Genomic DNA, 7789 nt, shown 5'->3' with positions numbered 1-7789 from the left:
CAGGCCCACAGTGCCTGCCGGGTGAGGGGCGGGCACTCTGTGGAGACCTGGCAGGCCTTTCTCTGGCTAGGCTGACAGCCTGCTTGTTCCTTAGAGCTGGAGGGGAAATTAGCTTCTTCGTATGAGGACACAGTGCTGTTCAGGTACCAGGATGTAGTGCTTTCCCCTTCCCAGGACTAGCTCAGGTTCACCTCCAAGATATAACCTGGTACATGTGTCATGGTTTCAGAAGAGAGCAGATTCAGGGTCTGTTCTGTGAGGGTTCAGGTACTATCTAACATCTGTGGGAGGTGGTAAGAGCCATTCAAGCCTTTTCCTCCTCCTAGCACTCCTTTGTCATAGTGTGGGTCAGAAGCTAAGCTCTCAGCAGCGAAGCAACCCTTGGCCCTTGGTAGGATCTTGAGTGGACTCCTCCTAGCTGTGGGGCTGCAGGCTGTGTGTGCTTTCCTGTGAAACTCAGGTGATATCAAATGGGGATAAGACAGAAGTCACTTGCCTCAACAGTGGCTTGCTAGGATGGCATTAATTTATGAGACTTCAGTCACAAAGATCTAAAGACTGTGAGTCTAAAACAACAGGGACTGATTCTCTCAGGATTCTGGAGGTCAGAGGTTCTAGGTCAAGGTATCATCAGGCTAGGTTTATCCTAAGGGCTTTTCCTAACCTTTGTCCTTGGCTTGCAGATGGCATTCTTCTTTGTGTCATACGACTTTCACCCAGAATGCATGTCTGTCTCCAAATGTCTCTTCTAACTTTTTAAGTACATTATGCATGTATTCATGCATGTATGTGACTGTGTATGTATGCACATGCCCATGAGAGTGTGCCCGTGTGCCACAGCACATGGGGAGGTCAGATGTCAACTTGAGGGATGAGGGAATCATTTCTTTCTTTCAATCACATGAATCCCAGGGATCCAACTCAGATGGCTAGGCTTGGTGGCGAGCTCCTTTACCTGCTGAGCCATCATCTCACTGGCTCCAAACTTCTCTTTTTATAAGGATACTAGTTTGTTGCAATTAGGGCCTTGTTTTAACTTGATTAGCCCACCACCTCTAAGACCCTATCTCTGAGGTCATGTTTCCAGGTACTAAGGGGTGTGGTTCAACCTATGTGATTCATTCCACAGAAGAGACATTGCCGGCTGGTAGAAGGTAAGCCTGCTACAAACCATCATTGTCTAGCTCCTATATGAAGTGTGCACTCCAGGAGTCCCCCTATTTACAAGCTCCTGGGCTCTCCCTCTCTTCTATTTTCTGTCCACTCTGACCTGAGGATTTAATTGCTGTCCTTGAAGTAGAGAAGGATCATTGGAGTATGACAAGACATTGTATGTGAATCCTTGCGTGTGAATCAGTTCGTGGGTGGTAATTGATGCCTGCCTACTGTATCTTTGGCAGCAATCTCCTGGAATCTGTTTATTTACCCCTAGAGAAAGATATATGTAAGGTACCAAAGTTTCAGGCCAGAGTGGGGCCTGACTTCATGGAGGCCAAACAAATCAGATTTGGCTACTTCCCCCAAAGTCCCAACAGAAACTTTGGTGACAGAAAAGGAACTTTTTATACCAGGAAGACAAGAGGACAGACATCCCTGTTCTGGGATACCATCAGGAGATTTAGGCTCCAGGAGGAGAAGAACTGGGCTAAGGAGTGGGAGGTGTGTGTTGTTAAGCAGTGTTTTAAACTGTGTTCTGGTGGCTCCTTCACTGAGTTCTGGTTCTATGAGGTCCTGGAGAAATCATTATTGTTTTAGCATGTGATTTGGTCCTTGTCATGAGATGATTGCTCCCACTTGGGGAGGCAGCCACAGTTACTCTCATGGGGTTCTGTTTAAAGGGGGTGGCCTCATCATGAGCAAGGCACACTGTGTGGCAGGGTTAGTGCCATGGCTGGGGACTTACAGGTGCTGTGTGTGCATGTGCGTCCATGCATGTGTGTGTGTGTGTGTGTGTGTGTGTGTGTGTGTGTGTGTGTATTGGGAATTGGTCTGGAACAGGACCATATAAACCCTCATGGTTGGCAATTTCTTAGTTATGACATCCTCAGTTGCTCTTATCTTAGTGTACTCAGTGTGGAAGAGGAGGGCTACCAGTTTCAACAAACATTCCTTATATGGTGATGTCTACATGCAGTGTTGAGCAAGAATCTGACCCAAAGTTTTAAGACAGTAACAGAGACAGATACAAAATGGAGGCAGATACAAAATGCCAAACTCTTATCCTGTATTTTAATTGCCTACTGGGCATCCACAGACCCAAGTGGAAGAGTCAGGCCTTATAGCAAGAGTGCCCTCTGAGTCCCCAGTCTAGGTAGCAGTTAGGGATTTAGACACTGACAGACATTGCTTCCTAGGCTTAGGGTAGGCAAAATGTATGCAGCTTGTGGGGAAGCATCTGGCCCACTGCTTGAGTTTTGTAAATAAAGTTTTATTGGGACAGCCATTCCCGTTCATTTACATCCAGTCTCTGGTTGTTTTACATTCTACAAAGGCAGCATTGTGTATTTATGACAGAGATCAATCATATGATCTTACGAACCTAGAAATATTGATTGTTGGAGCCATTATGGAAAGTTTGCTGGCCTCTGTCCCACCTTTATGATCTTGGGCAAGTGTCTTCACCTCTCTGTGCCCACACCTTTTATTCATTGGAACTGGTGATAGCACCATCCTCATGAAGATGTTGTGATTAGATGAGATAATAATATAATGTTGTATTGGCTATTGATATAGTTATTAATCAAGTCTCTAGCAGACTTTATACACTCAGAGTCATATTCCTGTCACCTGGGAATGTAAACAAAGTCAGTATCCCTAGAACCATATAGGCATCTTGCCTTGCTGGTTAGTTTTAATCACCAACCTGTGATGAGCTAGAATCACTTGGCAGGAGAGCTGAAATGAGGGCTTGTCTGCATTGGGTTGCTTTATAGGCAATTGTCTTAACTAGGTTGGTTGATGTGAGAATACTGTCTTAGGGTTTTATTGCTGTGGAGAGACACCATGACTATGGCAATTCTTATAAATGAGAACATTTAATTGAGGGGGTTCACTTACAGTGTCACAGGTTCAGTCCAATATCATCATTGGCAGGGAGCATGGCAGCATGCAGGCAGACATGGTGCTGGAGCTGAGAGTCCTACATCTTGATTTAGAGGCAGCAGGAGGTCCACTGAAACTCTTGGTCGTATTTGGATCATAGGAAACCTCAGAGTTTGCCCCTATAGTGTCACACTTCCTCCAACAAGGCCATACCCACTTCAACAAAGCCACACCTCCTAATAGTGCCACTCCCTATGAGATTATGGGAACCAAATACTTTCAAACTACCGCTAATACCAAGCCCATTGTGGGTGACACCATTCCCTAGGCATGGGGGCTGGTTCTGAACTGTATACAGAGACTGAATTGAGCACAAGCTAGCGGGCAAGTGGAGAACATACATTTATTCATTCCTCCCTGTTCTTGACTTAGATGTGATGTGACCAGCTGTTTTAACTTCTGTCTCCTTGGCTTTCCTGCTATTATGGTTTGTAACGTGGAATTGTGAGCTAAAAACAGCCCTTTCTCCACTGAGTTGTTTTCTGTCAGGATATTTTATCATAGCAACTGAAATGAAAGAAATAAAAGTAGAAAAAATGTCTTAGAAGGCCCAAGTTTGCATAGAGAGGTAGGTGTGTAGGCATCTGGTCTACCTTGACTCAGGTTTATTTCACCCTTGCCCCAGTCTAAGCTGGTCTTCAATAGCTGCTTACTGAGAGTCTATTGTGTTCACAGAGGCCTGAGCTGGGTATCAGGAGGCTAGAGATGAATCCCAAGTCACCTCTGCCCCGACATGCATCCATCCCCCTTATGTAATCCCGTGCCCGGTAGAGACTTGGATCCTACAATTTTGGAAGCAGAGAACTTATTTTTAAAATTATGTGCAGTTTCTGTCTTTAAGGATGGAGACTGGAATTTACCTTCGGGGCAGACTGTCCCTTTGTACTTGGCAGACCCTATTGAGTGGGCCCTTGTAGTTATGTAAATGAGTTCGCCAGTGTTCGCTCTGGCTCTGGGAGAGAGGACCTAAATGTGACTGCTCCAGCCTGAGCTTCAGGTGCAAGCTTCAGTAATGTAAATCAGGAGGCGCTTGAGCAGAAAGCTTGTCTGCAAAGTAGGCCTCCTTTAGACAAATGTTTCCTTAGCAATTGGGCATCGAGACTGCCCAGCGCCTAGAAACATTGTTGCATTGCACCCAGGCAGGGAGATGGTTCTTCCAGCACTTACACCTAGCTGTATTCAGACACATGTGTGTGCATATAGAAGTCAGAGTCCATGTCAAGTGTCTCCCACCTTAGGTTTTGAGTCACACACACACACACACACACACACACACACACACACACACACACACACACACACACACTAGGCTAGGAATCAAACTCAGGTTCCCATGCTTGCACAGCAATCTCTTTACCCTCTGAGCCATTTTCTCAGCCCCCGTTTCCCTTCCTTACTGAGCATATTCTGAGCGCCTGTTCTTGAATGTGGTGGGCAGCATCTGTCTTCCTGATCACAGGTACTTAAACTGTGGCTGCCATCCCTATGGGAACAAATTTGGCAACAGAAAGAGGTTTCTGGATGTACAACAACCAAAAATGAATTCAGAATCAAATGCATAATGAATCTGAGGTGTTTTTTTTTTTTTTTTCAGTGCCTGTCTATTCTGCATAGCAAGACTCTCCTGAGCCTGTATGCTAACACACAACATGCTCACTTGGCATGGGGTATACTGTCAGCCACACAATGCCAATGTATAATGCTTGAAACCCCTGGGCTCAGACTAGAGACTAGGGCATGCTACAAACTTCAGTGTCTTCAATGTGCACACAAAGTTTTCTCTTTTTGTGTGTTTATAGGTGTGTGTGTGTGTGTGTGTGTGTGTGTGTGTGTGTGTGTGTGTGTTGCTAGAGGCTGATATTGATCTTTCTCAATTGCCTTTCCATCTTATTTTTATTTTCATTTTTGGGCTAGGGTCTCTTGCTGAACCTATAGCTCACTGATTGGCTAGACTAGTGGGCCAGCCAGCTCCCAGGATCATCTAACCTCAGGCTGTCTAGTGCTGGGGTTAAAAGAGCATATTGGCATACCTACCTTGAGATGTAGGTGCTGGGATTTGAACTCAGTCCCTCACACTTGTGAAACAAGTGCTTTTATGACTGAGCCATTTCCTCAGCCTTAAAGTTTCCTGCTTTTGTAGAAATATAATGGTTGTGTTATGGAAAACAGAGACTTTGGATATTTAAATACTATTTGTCCTCAGCATCTAAGTATCCTGTTAGTAAATCTCTGGGCTGTGTTGCCTTAGAATGCTTGATTTAAAAAAATTTTTTTTGAGTTGCTAACTTGAATTTCACTAAAAAAAAATCATTCTATGAATTTTGGTTTAGGATTAGGACAGAATTTCCAATAACTTCTGTAACATCTATAAACATGCTTTTGCCATTTTGTACTAGGTATTTATACAAAACGGCATTCTCAGCATTGACAATTATGAAATCAAAATTGACCAACTCTGAAAAACATTGGCGATGCCCTAAACCATAACAGGATCAAATGTTCAGTCAAAATTTAATTCTTTTTATAAAAATAAACACATCATCTCATTAGTGCATACATTTTCTTTTATATTTACTAGAACATAAAATTATCTGTGTACCAAAGAGTTGTTTTAAAATAATTGTGTTTATGGTTTATTATCAGTGTTTGATTTCTATACCTATTGTATATACTCATATATCTGGGATCATGTAGAACTTTCTTCGGTGAGAAGAGGCATGAGTGCAAAGAGTTTAATAAACCCCAGATGAGATCCTGTAATAGGTCCTTGAACACATCTCCAATGTTCTGAGAGCTAGACACCCAGCTATCATCAGAGCCGGCACAGGGACTGTTCTCCGTGGAGGAGGGTGGGGGTGGCTGTGTGTAGTGAGACAGAAGATTAAAGCAAGTCCTCTCTGAGAGGATCACAGAAAAGGAGCAAGGAGTGACGGTGAGGAGAAAAACATTTAGTGCTTGAAACAACTGCTTTCCACAGTCCGGGGGCCCTTGAAGGCATCATCGCCCTTGTGGAGGAGCTGCGGCCGACCCAGAAGCACTTCATCTGGGTAATTCAGGCTGGTGTTGTGCTTTATACAGCTCAGGACCGGAGGACACATTCCTGTCCACATGGAATGTGGGCTTACCGGGACTTTGGACCTGTAGCCGATTTGCCCAGGTGGGACAGTCATCCCCCAACTCCAGGGGTTGGTGTCTAAGCACTGTTCCCAGGATACTGAATAGGAGGCTCAACCCTGGAGTTGAAGGGTGTCTGGGCACTGTCCCCAGGATGTTGAACAGTTTCATTCAAGAAGATGCCTGGCCATCGAGTTGGTTCAAGGGGTGTTACTGGTACAACCCTAATGACCTGAGATTGATCCCTGGGAGCCTACATGGTGAAAGGAGAGAATAGACTCTTAAACATTGTCCTCTGACACCCACACATGTGCCTACCTGCAAGTGTGAGTGTGCATGCCATGGTAATGGTGATGATAATAATGATGATAATAACAATAAAGAGAATATTTTTTAAAAAAGGAAACCAAAATGTGTCAGGGGTGATGGTGCATGCTTATAATCCTAGCACTCAGCAAGTAGAGGCAAGAAGATCAGGAGTTCAAAGCTAGCCTCAGCTACATAGTGAGTTGGAGATGATCTTGGCCTACAGGAAACGGGAAACAAACTTGTCTTAAAAACAAATGCATTGATTGTGTAGCAGAGACCAGAGGCCTTGAACCAGACCAAGGACTCTTTGCAATGAACACTTGCAAATAACAATACATGGACCAAGGGGTTACTGTGTGACTCACTGTGTCACACCATGGTGAGATTGATTTTTCTTTTCTTTTTCTTTCCTTTCTTCTTTGTTCTATTAAATTTTATTTTATTTTATTATGGGTCTTGGAGGTTGCAAGGACAGAGGGTGATACAAAAGGACAGAGAGATGGATGGGATAGCAATGCATGATGTGGAAGACACAAAGAACAAGTAAAAAGAAAGTTAAAAAAGAAACCAAGTGAAGCATCCAGTACCTGCAAGGCTGCATGTCAGTGGTCTGGAGACAGCAGTGGTCTAGCAGAGTGGTTCTCAGGATTAGCTGGGCCTGCAAGCTCTATCCTTCCCAGGTGGGGTACCTTGTTAGGTCAGGAAGCAGAAAGTGGACGGAGTCTAAGGAGAGATTGGCAGGATTGCTGCAGCCCCCCCCCCCGACCTTTCTCAGACAAAGAGAGAAGAAACAACTTTTCCTTTGAATAGGAATTGAGTTTTCCACGGGAGGACGTTTAATAAGTTTCACTCAGGAAGTCTCTGTTACCAATAAAGACTTAACAAAGTTAATTAGACTAAACAGCAATTACCGTGTCTCCTCATTGTTCAATTATCTGCCGAACTGGTGTTTCCTGATTAATTTTCTGATTAAAATGTATTAAACAGAGAAGACCAGCAAAACAGCCCTGACAGGTTCTTTCCTAAAGAAAGAGGAAACTGCAGTTGCCTGGGTGGGACAGTGGGCATTAGAGGCCCTGGAGATGGTTGGTGTTTCACCTTTCCAGATAAAGGCCAAGGGAAGGGGAGTGTGCAAGGGAAGGGGAGTGTACAAAGGAAGGGGAGTGTATAAAGGAAGGTGAGTGTGCAAGGGATGGTGAGTGTACAAGGGAAGGTGAGTGTGCAAGGGAAGGGGAGCGTGCAAGGGAAGGTGAGTGTGCAAGGG

This window comes from Cricetulus griseus, chromosome 2 (assembly GCF_003668045.3).
Source record: "Cricetulus griseus strain 17A/GY chromosome 2, alternate assembly CriGri-PICRH-1.0, whole genome shotgun sequence".
NCBI classification, from domain to species: domain Eukaryota; kingdom Metazoa; phylum Chordata; class Mammalia; order Rodentia; family Cricetidae; genus Cricetulus; species Cricetulus griseus.
Note: the sequence above shows the minus strand (reverse complement) of the source record.